General features: G+C 26.6%; 1 long non-coding RNA gene across 1 annotated transcript; it reads left to right on the forward strand.

Annotated features, from left to right (window-relative positions):
• Positions 1-1680: 1680 nt before the first annotated feature.
• Positions 1681-13637, forward strand: LOC130451367 (uncharacterized). Its single transcript, XR_008910711.1, has 3 exons — positions 1681-1979; positions 2285-2453; positions 12731-13637. It is a non-coding gene; the product is annotated as an uncharacterized LOC130451367 (long non-coding RNA).
• The last annotated feature ends 1889 nt before the right edge of the window (positions 13638-15526 follow it).

The raw sequence follows: 15526 nt of genomic DNA on the forward strand, positions 1-15526 counted from the left end.
AACCGAGTAACGAAATCAGTAGTATTTACTCGGGACATAAATTAGCAAATTGCGTCACTTATTCTATTTACAAAAACTCAAAAACGTGAATTTGCTTTAGATATTTAGTACTAGCAGCGCTATCTATGTACAGAAGCTCATACTGAGCTCATTTCGATATTAGTTTCTACTATTTCATATGTCTCAGCTCTTGACTTTTTGTCACCTATTTACAAAGCTGAAAGGAAGATGGCGTCCGTTATTTTCACAACAATTTATTTTTTTATTAAGACCAAAGTTGTGTTAGAGTGAAGAAACATATTTTTATTGAATAATGTGTCCACCATCACGGAAATATGAATGGAAACTTAAAAAATTGAATCCCATACTCTTCGAACAGTGGTTGATGGTCGAATGCCCAATAGTGACATCTCTTATTGAATAGCTCGGCTCCATTAATTTTGAGTATTGGTTTCATTAGGAAACATTGTTTCTTAAATGTTTAGTTTTCTTTGTTTCCACTATAAAATTATATTGAAATACAGGGTGCGCCAATTTTGTTAAAAAGTTGAGTATTAGGGGGTCGTTTTAATACGTATCAAAACGCTTTAAACATAATTTTTTGAAAATGAGATTAAAATTTTTTGAGTACTTTGAGAGTTGTATACAAATTTATATGAGAGGTAGGTAAATAAAAGAACCCTCTGTAACTTATTGTAAGTTAAGAAAAAGAATTTAACTAAGTGACTCTCTTAATAAGATGCAATATCATCGTAGTCGATTAAATTATAATTATTTGTTATTTTATATACAAAGTGAGCCCAAAATTGAAATTCTCATTGTATTTCTTCTTTCGAATGTATCACACTGTAATTTATCTTCGTGTAAACGTAAACTTGTAAGAAAATTGCTAAAATTTATTGTAAACCGAAATTATTACCATTTATTCAAAAAATGTGATCAATCCGGTATACTATACAGGAGCTCCCATCCAACAAAATAATATCTTTGGTTTTTAAAGGAGTTGCAACATTCTGTATAGATCGAGATAATTTCAAAATATGATTTTTAATGACATTAATTATTATTTGGTACACTCTGTGTAACTCTTTCAACATCTATATTATGTTAAAAGACAAAAATAAATAACTAGATATAAAAAAGTTTTATACACGAATTGGTAAAATTAATTTGATATCATGAGATATTAGAATCCTTCTAGAATGGTTCAATAATTAGTTAAAGATCGTCTATTTGGTTTGATTGATTATTTTGGGGACGTCCTGTAGATAAGTTTAGATTATAACAGTGATTGATGTTTAAATAGCTACGAAAATGAATTTTTTTATATCTCAAATATAGAAGACTCACCCTATATATTTAATCTACTTTGCAAAGCATTTACAAAAAAATGTGTTTGTAAGAACGGAAGTTTTTTTGGAAAACTACTAGAAAACATATATATGATTGATATTTTTCTAATATTATATTGTAAAATACAAATAGTTGAGAAAAACCCTGTATATCATAATTGGTAAACGTCATTTTGGTAAAAGTAATTTCATAAATAAAATAATGTGGTCCTCTCTTCTGTTAAATAACAAAAAATCTTAAAACTTTTAGTTGTAAACAACTCATAAAATCAAGTTTTGAAACAAAAAAGGAATTTTTTCTATAATTGGAATTGGAAAGCGAACAGAATTTTATTTTAAAATATCGTTTTAGTGACAATGAGTTTGTATAATTTAGTAGGAATTTTGATTTGAGAATCGCAAATTTAGTGAAAAAGTAATTTTCCGTGAGAAATTTTCTTGTTATATTTTGTTTAACTTGAAAACCACGAAGGCGAATTCGACAAATTTGATTACTTGGGTGATTTTTTACTTTTTTGCTTGCAACACGGATATTTTTTGTGAAGTTCATTTTGAAAATTTGATTTTATTGATATAATTTTCATTTATAACTAACTCACTCAAGTCGAATAAATTACAACAACTTGGGTAATATAACTTTGAATTTATAATACCGGGTACCATTAAAAAATTGTGGACTTGATATTTACGAGGGGGAAAATTTTAGTGGCTGACAGATTTAAGAAGAAATAAAAGTTTTTTTTTGAATATATTGTTAAATAATTTTCATTTATTATACATACAGGGGCAATCTGTTTATAAATATAGTGTTTGATTGAATGGTTTGACGTGAATAAATAAAGGGGACCACAATCTATTTGCATAATTTTTTTGTACTTTTTCAATTGCAAGGTTATTTACAAAAAATATTACAATTCATGTTTTTGTTTCAGGTGTTGGTGCGCGATTCTACGCGAAATTTTAACCTGTTAACGAAACGAAAAGTAAATGTATTGCACGTTCCATAATGCGGTTTGCTAAAAAGTAGTTGATTGTTGGATAAATAACAAAAAAAATGATTTTCCATTCTTCATGGGGGCTTTCCTATGTGGACAAAGTTATGTGAGTACAAATCATTTTACGTATCATATTAACATCCTAACTCTAAATCATAAACTTAAATAATATTTGCATAGTAAGTCAAATTACTAATTTTTTTTATAATTTTATCATCTTCAAACATTATTGAAAACGCTCTGTATAATTAGTATCCAAGTAAGATTTATACTCAAAGATCGTAAAATTAAACCTCATTTTGGAAAATTTTCTCAATTGTTTCAAAGGATTTTTATTATCTGAGTGAATTCCTTCTTACTGATTAGTAATTTTAGCCATCATATGTTCAGAAAAACAATGGTTATTCTATAAGAAATTCTTAAGGTGTAGTTAGATTGTTTAGAATTCAATGTTTTTAATGGTTTACTACTACTATGGAGTCTGGTATGTTTATTTTAGATATATTTTACGGATCATCATTATACCTTTTTTTTTGTTAAAAGTATCCTTCATTTATTTTTCTACATTGGTTATCGAGAATTTACAAGAGGTATAATATATTTGAAAAACAACAAGTGCCGTGCAGTTTAGGAACCCATTTTATCTGTTTGTAGAATAGTTTGTTTACATTATATCGAGGGTTTAATACCGATAACGGAAAATGACCGTGCAGCCCCTTCTTGGATGCATTTGTCTTTGTTCAAAGAATTGTGTGTTTACATTTCAATCTTATTTTTGGCATTTATGAGATTATGTTCAACAGAATTCTTAAAGAGATTAGGACCACCCTACACTATGAGAAATTTTGAAATCACTGTATTCTAGATAAATAATCGATGGTAATACCAAAATAACCATACATGTTGAGGGTTTAATACCGATAACGGAAAATGACCGTGCAGCCCCTTCTTGGATGCATTTATCTTTGTTCAAAGAATTGTGTGTTTACATTTCAATCTTATTTTTGGCATTTATGAGATTAAGTTCAACAGAATTCTTAAAGAGATAAGGACCACCCTACACTATGAGAAATTTTGAAATCACTGTATTCTAGATGAATAATCGATGGTAATACCAAAATAACTATACACGTTTAGGGTTTATTAATGATAATGTAAATTGACCGTGCAGCCCCTATTTAGATGTATTTATCTTTGTTGGAAGAATTTCTTATTTATTTCACATTTCGAATTTATTTTTGATATTCATAAGAAATATAACGTTCAAAAGAATCTTTTCTGATATTTGGGGATGAGGACCACCCTACACCAAGATAAGACAAATGTTTTGATTCATATGCAGCTATTCTTATGAAACTAAAATAAAATAAAAAATAAATTTCAGTAACATTGTTCTAAATTCTACGTTTTTTAATAAAGAAACATTTTCTGTACCTGAAATCTCACTCACTCATGAAATTACTAATTCGAAAAATGAAGATATATCGTAGAAAAATTAAAAGTATATAGATAGTGTCTTAAGAAGAAATTACTATTCTTTGCTGCTCAAAACATTTGTAGAGCCATTTAATAATATAAATAGTTATGAATTGTAATAATTAAATCCATGTCACTTACTGAAATATTTTATCATTCTTATTATCACTAATTATTTAAAACGTCGTTTGAAATATTATTCAAGAAATCTCTTGCTTTATATTGTTTTATTAATGATTTTTTTGGATACAATGACAATTAGAATATGTATCGGTTATTTAGATTTACAGGGTGACGATAAACTTTGGAATAGTTGAAAATAATGATTGTTATTTGTACTAGAAGTAATCTCGAAACAAAAATTCTTGTATATTGCAGCATTTAACTTCTAATTATTGTTCATACAAGGACACTCTGTATTCAAAGAGTGGTGCATTTCTCTCAATTGAATTTCAGTTTCATCTTTATTTAATCAAATTATCGTTTTTTCTCGAGTATTTTCAAAATCCATGTAAGATATAGCAATTTCAAATTTCATTTTGCTTGTAATTCGAAAAGAAATTAGTTTATGTTTCATATTAATAGTTTGCAAAAAAGGTCGTAGGCTTCTATTCCATTACACCGTTTCGAAAAAATATTCTCACATCTATGGACCAGATGTTTTATTGCTTGTTCTCTTTTTTATGGCTATATTAGGTAAAGATATTGATTTTTCAAATAAGACCCTTTCAAAATGTACAGATAACACATTAATAAAGTAATAAATATTATGGGTTCGGACGGTTTTATATTTTGTACAGAGCTGGCCAAAAGAAAATAGTTCACTATCATATTTGGCAGGATTGATTATCAAATTTTGAGGAAATGGTTATATTTTTACCGTCTCTCCAAAATAATATAAGTCTCAGCACCTCTTCAAAATTGAATTCTTTTCTAATTTATAATTGTTCTCTTGTTAAACTCGAAGTTTGTTTAAACTTGGAAAAACTTATATAATTGATATATTGATATATAAAACTTATATAATTGATTTATATAATAAAAAATATGTATCTAAATTACAAAGTATGATACGTGAAACAATTTCAATTACATTTAAGTTAGTGAATTAGACGTTTTCTACGTTACGAGGCTTTTCAAACTCGTTTAATAAAGCATCTTCTTCTTCCATTCAAATCCAATTTAGAGAAAATCCTTGATTATACTATTGCAGCTATGTTACAAAGTGGGGGTGTTTATTTTGGAGGAAATAGAGATCATTTTTATAATAACCATCATCATTTTGTATTAGTGCGGAATCAATTATTTGTACACACTTTTGATTTACAGAAAACAATATGGAAATAATCTCAGATCATTCTGTAAGATAAATACACGGAGAATATATGACTTTTCACTGAAACCGTTACTGTCAGAAATTATCTCTTCATTTGATAAACTTTTTGTCATCACCCCTTCATTTGTTTAGAATCGCTTTTCTCTTCTTATTAATCGAATTACTAAAGCATTTTTCTCCATATTTGTATAAAAATTGATTGATTCTAAAATAATGATTTAATTTTCTTACGAATTTTCAACAAAGTTGAGTGTTATTTAATCGACATCGCAAGTGTTTATTTTTCAAAGTGCTTAAATGAGCAAATTCTAACAAGTATATAAAGACTTTCGAATGCAGATCGAAAGTAATTGAAAAAAGAATATAAAAGCCAACCAAGTTCGATAACTACAAAACATTACTTTTGAAGAAACTGTACCAAAGAAAACAGGGTTACAAATATTTTAATTCTGGTATGCTTATTTTAGATATACTTTAGGGACTATTATTACACCCTTTTTTTGTTAAAAGTATCCTTTATTTATTTTTCTACATTGGTTATCAAGAATTTACAAGAGGTATGTTATATTTGAAAAACAACACGTGCAGTGCAGTTTTAGAACTCTTTTTATCAGTTTGTAGAATAGTTTGTTTACATTATATCGAGGGTTTAATACCGATAACGAAAATTGACCGTGCAGCCCCTTTTTAGACGACTTCATCTTTGTTGGAAGAATTTCTTATTTACTTCACATTTCGAATTTATTTTTGATATTCATAGGAAAAATATTTGGGGATGAGGACCACCCTACACTATAGGAACTGAAAATATTAAAATCACAGAATTCTCGATATCAAGATAACAAAAATATTTCGTTTTGTACTTTATACATATGCAGCTGTTTTTTGGAACTTGAAATTGATCTTAATAACATTGTTTTAAATTCTACGTTATTCAATTAATAAACATTTTCATATGCCTACCTGTAATCAATAATAAAATTACTAATTCAAAAACGTAGATAAGGCGTTCACTACGATCCTCTCTAATTGTTTTATTTAATTTGGAGTTAAGGACCAACTTACACTATGAGAAATTTCCAGTATTCTCGATAATTAATCACACGTGCTTTGGTCCTTTTTACTTGCCTTTGTCTTTAGTTGAAGAATTTTTCATTTACTTTACATTTGGAATTGATTTTTGATATTCATGGGAAATATAACATTCAATAGGATGAGGACCACCCTACATTATGGGAAATTTTAAAATCACACATTTCTCGATATCAAGATAACAAAAATGTTTTGTTTTGGTCTTTATATATATGCAGCTAATTATTTGGAAATTGAAATAAATTTCAGTAACATTGTTTCAAATTCTACGATCCTCAATTAATATAAAAATTTCATGTACCTGTAATCACTAATTAAAGTACTAATTCGAAAAACGAAGTTCTGTCGTAAAACATTAAAAGTATACAGATTCCCAAATAGAAATTACTATTATTTGCTGCCCATAACCTCTACTTATGTAGCCATTTAATAATATTAAGTTATTGTGAATTGTAATAATTAAATCTATGCCATGTTTTATTGTATGTATTATATCTATTATCACTAATTATTTAAAACTTTCTTAGAAATATTATTAAAAATATATCTTGCTTTATTTATTTTATCTTTGAAAACACTATTTTATTCAATATGGAAATTATATAACAAAATATGTAATATTTAATTACTTATTATTTAATAAATCAAAACTTTACATCTTCAAGTTCATTGACCCCTTTCGAATTCTTTGCGAATGTCTAGACTTGTTTTTGACTTGCGCACTGTGAATGTTGACGTCACAAGTTTTAAACATTGCATTTAACTATAGTATAATTATTTAGATAATGAAACTTTGACAGTATTACAAATTTGGGCAGACATACTTAATGCTAAATTTTTAAATATGAAGTGAGTGATTTTTTGTCTTATTTATTTGATTTGAAATTTTCTACCTAAAATCTTTCTTGTCATTTGGTCTCAGATTATGGGGTGAAAACTATTTTCTTTTATATATCGGTAATATGCGTCCATTCTTTTGGAACTTTGAAATTTCAAACGCATTAAACTGGGGATCTTTTAATAAAACAAACTTAATCTAATCGTTTTTCACATATTTTTTTTTTGATTGATAGATACTCAATACATAATTAGCTAGAGGATTGTTACTAAACTAATAATCGAGTTTTCTGTTTCATAGAAAACTTTCAACGTGAAGGTTTCAAATATTTTTTTTTGGTATTTGTTCCTCTTGTTCAATAATTGGTGGGTATAGGAAAGAGAAAATTATTTATTGTTTGAATTTAGTGCTTAGCTGCTTCAATATCTTTTTTTTTTCGAATAGAAAAAAATTTGAGCTAATGAAGTTGTCAAGAATGTTTTTCTGGTGACTGATTTGCATTTTGAAAACTGTTCAGTCAAAACTTTCAATATTCACTTTTCAATTATTTAATTTCTCGTGTGAGCTTCTCGGGGTACAATAATTCGTAGGTATAGGTAGAAGATAGTCTTTAGGGTTGATATTTCAATATCTTTCGAGGGATTGTTATTCTATTTTTAAAATTTTATGTTTATTTTATGGTCCAAATGTAATAATTATGATTGATATTTTGATAAATTGTGGAACCTTCTCAGACCCTTTCTTTATTGTTCAAAGAATTTACTTTTTTTGCTACATTCGTTATATCAAGAATATAAATGTGTATTGAAAAATAACCCTCTATTACTTACTTTGTATTTGATCCATACTGAAATTATTAGATATCTTCGAAAACCAACCAACCTTTTTTGTTTATTTAAGCAAACTGATATACCTCTTCTAGATGTTTCCTTTTGTTATTCGTATTCTAAATGTAATATCCAAAATTTAGCACTTGATAAAGGCTTTATTTATTACTGCGTAGAAAATGAAGCAGAAATTTTGAAATTTGAAATAAATTTAACACTGTATAAATTCTATGTTCGTTTTTTACTTACTAATTCCAAAAACGAAGATATGTCGTAGGAAAATTAAAAGTATATACATAGTGTTTTAAAAAGAAATTACTATTCTTTACTGCTCAAAACATTTCCTTATATAGCCATTTAATAGTATAAGTATTAATTATCACTAATTATTTAAAACGTCGTTTGAAATATTATTTAAGAAATCTCTTGCTTTATATTGTTTTATTAATGATTTTTTTGGATACAATGACAATTAGAATATGTATCGGTTATTTAGATTTACAGGGTGACGATAAACTTTGGAATAGTTGAAAATAATGATTGTTATTTGTACTAGAAGTAATCTCGAAACAAAAATTCTTCTATATTGCAGCATTTAACTTCTAATTATTGTTCATACAAGGACACTCTGTATTCAAAGAGTGGAGCATATCAGCTAAACAACTATTCGAATATTTCTATTAATGAAAATTCGGTTTCATCACACCTCGTTTCTTTCTTCATTAATATTGGACATATTCCACCACCTCTTAGCTGTACTACTGCACCACACACTGATATGTCTTTATTGTTGTTTCCTTTATGAGATCCACAATGTTCTTCCTGTTCCATTCAAAATTCCTTCAAAGTATTTAGCACATCTTTTAATTTTTCTTGTGAATCAATTAAGGACTCTTCTCTCGTTGTCCCTGATATAAGGTACTCTGTAATTACCTAACTGTGTCCTCTCGTGATTTTTTTGTTCTATTGGTAAAAATTTCTTAATTCTTTGTTTTTAAAGTTGATGGTAAATAAAACTTTTCTCAGAGTTGACTTTTAGTTTCCGTGTAAAATTCTAAAATGTGATTCATATGTTTCATTTGTTCAACTAATTTTGGTATACACCGTATTATGAATAAACTCTGAATTTGTGCACACTTTGTGTACTAGAAACAACTGAATTATAACATGTAACTCACCCTATACACATGATCTGCTGTCCAAAATGTCCATATCAAATCAAATTAATTGTCAATAAATCCATAATAAAAGTATTCTTATTATGATCAAGTAATGCTATTTCTCAATAGTCCTTAATAAAAGTCTTGTACATTTTTTTCAAAATTCACATTTCAGAGTTTGCAAAAATACCCAAAATTATTTTTAGTATACCGATAGGTTTGTTCTATCGATGTCGTTATTTAGTTGAAAGAATTTAATGTTTTATGATGGACTTCCTTTTTCTTATTTTAAGGGATTGTAGCTTTATTATATTTTTATTGGTGCCGAAATATAAATTTATTTATTTTCGAGGAACATCACGTTCAATGGAACCTTTTTTGATCCTTTCATGTTTATTATTTTACAAAATTTCATATTCAAAAATACACGTTTCAGAGCTTGCAAAAATACCCAAAATTATTTTTAGTATACGGGTAGGTTCGTTCTATCAATGTCTGTATTTAGTTAAAAGAATTTATTATTTTATGATGGACTTCCTTTTTCTTATTTTAAGGGATTGTAGCTTTATTATATTTTTATTGGTGCCGAAATATAAATTTATTTATTTTCGAGGAACATCACGTTCAATGGAACCTTTTTTGATCCTTTCATGTTTATTATTTTACAAAATTTCATATTCAAAAATACACGTTTCAGAGCTTGCAAAAATACCCAAAATTATTTTTAGTATACGGGTAGGTTCGTTCTATCAATGTCTGTATTTAGTTAAAAGAATTTATTATTTTATGATGGACTTCCATTTTCTTATTTTGAGGAATTGCAGCTTTATTATACTTTTATTGTTGCCGAAATGTAAAATTATTTATTTTCGAGGAACATCACGTTCAATGGAACCTTTTTTGATTCTTTCATGTTTATTATTTTACAAAATTTTATATCCTCTCAATCGTTATTTAAGAACGATAACCGCCCGATACTTTTATGATCGTTGGGAAATTTCAAATTCATAGTATCAACATTACATTGTCTTTTTTCTATTTTCTAATATTATCGATAAACATTCGAAATTAGCACAAGTTGACAAAAAATTTTTGCTTTGTCATATATGTTTTAAAAATGCCCAAAATTAGGCACTTGACTCAGTTTTTCATAACATCATTTTTAGTTCTTTTTATAAATCCCCAGCTATATTTGTTCGAACTTTTCGATAAATTCAAGTGTAATGTGTCTAAATTCTACGTTCACCAAGCAAATAATATCTTTATTTGAAATTACTTGTAACCATTAATTGAAAATAAGGCTTTAAAACAAAGTAGTAGGAAAAACTAAGATATGAAAGTACAAACAATACCGATAAAGTTTGATATAAAGCGGGGTTTCCTCAAATTTCCCTAATCATTATAGATGTATATCTTTATATGGAAAATAACTATTTTCTCCTATTTGCAATGACCATTTTCTTCTCTATCATTTGAATGTAAATTCACTTATAAAAACTGAAACACATTATGATGTTTCAAAGACGGGGTAGCGCGAAAAACAAATTTGGTGTAATCTTAGTAATAATCAACTAAAACGAGTTTCACGGAAAATTCCCGTTTATGAATTTTCCGAAAATTGTTATAGATAGTTTCCAATATACGTGTCGACCCAATAAATGTCTTTCGAATAATTTTACCATATTTTCGTAAGTTATTGAAAGAAAAATGATGCGAAAACTTTTGATATTTTTTGAAAAATTTTCAAATCACAGCATAAACATTATACTGTCATTCTTTTACTATTATGTTTTGAAATATAATTGCTAATCATCCTGTATATTCGGCAACACCAATGTTACTTACTCTTCGTGCTCCATTCTCTCAATTTTTTCAAAAAATTACTCAAGATGTATTATAATATGAAATCCTATTCACTGATTAGTACTTTTAGCCAATAGGTATATGTTCAGAAAAACAATGGTTATTCTATAAGAAATTCTTATGGCGAAGTTAAATTATTTCAAATATTCAAGATTCCTTCGGACAATTTCAAATATCAATTAATTCTATAACTCTATTTGGACTGCAACAACATTCTTTTATGTAAAACTTTCATACGAACTTTCTGCAGTAGCTTTCATATTTTCAAAGTGTTATCATTTGAAAAAAAAATTTCATTTGCAATAGAATACCAAGAAAGGATTTAAATATTTATAATCTATTCACCAAATTAAATCGTTATATATTATAAAGGCAATATAAAAATTTGAGATACCCATCCCATCAACAGTTTGACAAAAGTTAAATTTTGGGAAATGAAAGTTCAGTTAGTTTCGTAGTTTTCATTGAAATGATTTCATTTGTGTTACTTATTAGGTGTATATTGAGAATGCTAATTATTTTCTAATGATTATGTTGTTTATATTGTATCCAGGATTTTCTTATTGTAATAATCAAGAACCAATTATTATGAGATTTGTCAAGAAATAATGGAATAAATGAAATTATTGAAATTTTTCTTGTTTTATTTATCATGGAAATTTCCTTTCGGCGAGCGAGCAAGAGCGGGACGAATTTTTCACTTATTTTAAACTACACGATGATAAATGAAATTATAATTTCATAGGATTCAAAAGATGCCAGATCTGAAGGCTAGGAAGGTTATTCCTATTATGCTTTTGGAATACAAAGTTTGCTTTCCAGCTTCCACAGCTTTAAGTTTTGACGGTTTATTTTTCAAAATTTTGGATTTTTTTAATTTAATAACCACAAACCAATTTCCTATTATGAGAAGTTTAAAGAAATAATGAAATAATTTTTGGTTTAGATTTTTAGCACTAGCATCGCCATCTTTACAGAGAAGCTCATACTGAGCTTATTTTAATGTTAATTTCTACTATTTCGTATGTCTCGGCTCTCGACTTTTTGTCACCTATTTACAAAACTGAAAGGAAGATGGCGTCCGTTATTATCACACTAATTTATTTTTTCATTAAAACTAAAGTTGTATCGAAGTGTAGAAACATATTTTTTATTAAGTTAATGAGTTAATTATGAAGAAAATATAAATAGAAAAGTCTAAAAATTGAAAAACACACTCTTCGAACTGTTGATGATGGTCGAATATACAATAGCGCCACCTCTTATTGAAAAGTTGTATTTCATTACTTTCAGTAGAAAACATTTTTTATTTAAGTACCTACTTCTCTTTGTATCGGATATAAAATTATATTGATATACATGGTGTGCCAATGCTGCTAAAAAGTTGAATATTAGGGTTTCATTTTAAAACGTATCAAAAACATTTTTTATTAGATGTCTTTGACGTCCATAATTTGAAATTATTTCGAACAAGCGAAACATAATTTTAAAAAAATGAGGATGAGGTTTTTTTTAGTTCTTTGAGAGGTGTGGGTAAATTTATATGATAATCGTAGGTAAATAAAAGAACGCTCTGTACTAGACTAGTCAACTAGACATTACAACAAAAACTTTAATGACAAAAAGTAATGTCCATCGAAATAGATTAAATAAATTGCTTAACGGAAATTTTGAAAAAAAAAAACATATAATATCTATGTATTATAATTATTTAATTTCGTATTAACGTTCAAGCTATTTTTCAAACAATTTTAAAAAATGGAAGGTTTGAATTAATTTTTTTTGTTTCAGGTGTTTGTGCGCGATTCGACGCGAAATTTTAACCCGTTAACGGAACGAAAAATATATAGTGTGCGAATCGATAAAGCAGTTTGCCAAAAGGAAGGTGATTGTTGAATAAATAACAAAAAAACATATTTCTTCAATTTTTGTAACAAATATGTATTTTAAACTACAAATATATGTGTTTCTAAAATGGAAATGCTGATGCATGAGAAATATATAAATACATGTAAAATTCTATTTTCTATTATCGTTTTTCTGTGTCACGTTTTTTTCCAAAACTTAACCTGTCTGAAAAAAAATTTTTTATGTAATAAATTTTTTACAAATTAAATTTACAAATATAAAAAAAATTATAGATATCTGGAGAATAATATTCATAAGAATTTGTCTTTTTATGTTTGGTATTTTCAGTTAAGTAAATTGAAAGTATGTGTGTGATAATTATTGTATCTTGTATGCATGTGTTAAAAATTCCGTTTTGCAATCTTCATATCGATGGCTACTTCATTTGTTATAAATTTTCGTTTTTCTTTCCCAAACTGGACCTGAAATTTAAAAATATAAAATGTAAACTTCGGATCTGTGAATTACTTTGATAATAATTGAATGATAAAATTATTATACACTGTTTTGTTCTTATACAGAACTTAATAAAATTGAATTTTTCGAAATGAAAATTACATTTTTTTAATAATAATTCGAAAAAAAAAACATATTTTCTGGACATTTTATTTTATAATCGACTGTGAACAATTTATTCAAACGTTAATTGTTTCTAAGTTATATCAACCCTTAAAAAAAGAAAACTGCATCTGTTTCTTTTTTAATTTTGAAGGTTTTCTGCTCAAGTTAGTTGAATGTATATGTGTAATAATATATTTTTCAAAATAAAAGATTTTCTCAAGAGTTTATCGAATATTGATAGCTACTTCATTTGTTATAAATTTTCATCATTCCTACCCATTTTCGATTTGAAATTTGAAAAGATAAAATGCAAGGTAAACTTCGAATTTTACTTAGGCAATTGAATAATAAATTCATAATATATCGTTTTCTCTAATGCAGAACTTTACATAATTAAATTTTTCGAAGCTGAAATTCCATTTTACCAATAATCATTTGTGAAAAAAACATCTTCTGGACTATTTTATTATAGAATTGACTTGGAAAATTTTTTCATACGTAAATTATTTCTAATATATATCAATCATTAAAAGAAATCACTGAATCTGTTTATTTTTAATATTCTCTGATCAAGTTAATAGAAGAAAGTATGTATGTAATAATGATAAATACCTGTTACGGAATGGAAATTTTCCAAAGTCCATCAAATAGGAAGCAAACTTGTGTGAAAAATCAAGTTTTCCAATCTTCATATCGACAGCTATTTCATTTGTTATAAATTTTAGTCTTTCTTTCCCAAACTGGACCTGAAATTTAAAAATATAAAATGTTGTAAACTTCGGATCTATGGATAACTTTGATAATTGATTGATAAAATTATTATACACTGTTTTGTTCTTATGCAGAAATTGATAAAATTGAATTTTTCGAAACTAAAATTCCATGTTTTTAATAATCATTTGAAAAAAAATCATTTTCTGCACTATTTTATTATATAAGCGACTTGAAAAAATTTTTCAAAGTTATTATACATCTTTTTTTTCTAAAACAAATTTTTATAAAATTGAATTTTTCGAAACTAAAATTCCATGTTTTTAATAATCATTTGAAAAAAAATCATTTTCTGGACTATTTTATTAATTGAACCACTTGGAAAAAATTTTCAAACGTAAATTATTTCTAATTTATATCATTAAAAAACACTGAATCTATTAATTTTTAATATTCTCTGGTGAAGTTAACACAAGAAAGTATGTATGTAATAATAATAAATACCTTTCACGAAATTGAAATTTTCCAAAGTCCATCAAATAGGAAGCTAACTTGTGTGAAAAATTAAGTTTCCCAATTTTCATATCGACAGCTATTTCATTTGTATAAATTTTCATCCTTCTTTTCCATTATCGACTTGAAAACTTGAAATTTGAAGATATAAAATCATATGATAAATATCGTAAACTCCGAAACATTTAATTGAATGATAAAATTATTATACACTGTTTTTTTTTTCAATTTTTGAAAGTTAGAATTTTAATATTCTCTATTAATTTTTGGGACAAACGGTCTTGGTGTTCAGAATTTTGAACCTTTCACCACAAAAATACTAAGAAGAATGAAAAATGCCCCACCCCACATGTTCTGATCGCTTTGTTGGGATTGGCTACATCTTTCGAACCCTAGTTTCGATTGGCCGAGAACAAAGTTAGGTGAAGGAAGAAGGGCCTCTCTTATAAATACGTCGTTTCTCTCAGTTATAGGTCATACCATTTTAGATTTTCGCGGCGGTTAAGCTTACGTTGTAACTTATTATTCAAAATCCTTTTGAATATTTTTGTAAATTGTGAAGTGCATCATTTACAAATGTAAGTAATTTCTGTCTTTTCTATTTTGATTTTTGTATTATTGATGTTTAATATTTTTGTGAATATAAAATTTATTTATTTTTATTTTTGAATTTATTTTTCAAATTATATTCTGAGTATATTTTTATCTTTTGGACTCTTTTCATTTTTTATTTCTGGAATTGTGATATTTTAAAATTGTTTTTTTCTTCTTTAATTTTTTTTTTCAATCTTAAATTATTTTCTTATGTTTTAAATTTCAAGTGTAATTTTCTGGATAAATGTTAAATTTTCACTGTATAATTATTCCAAATTTTGAATTGTTACTCTGACATAA

Source organism: Diorhabda sublineata, chromosome X (assembly GCF_026230105.1).
Source record: "Diorhabda sublineata isolate icDioSubl1.1 chromosome X, icDioSubl1.1, whole genome shotgun sequence".
NCBI classification, from domain to species: domain Eukaryota; kingdom Metazoa; phylum Arthropoda; class Insecta; order Coleoptera; family Chrysomelidae; genus Diorhabda; species Diorhabda sublineata.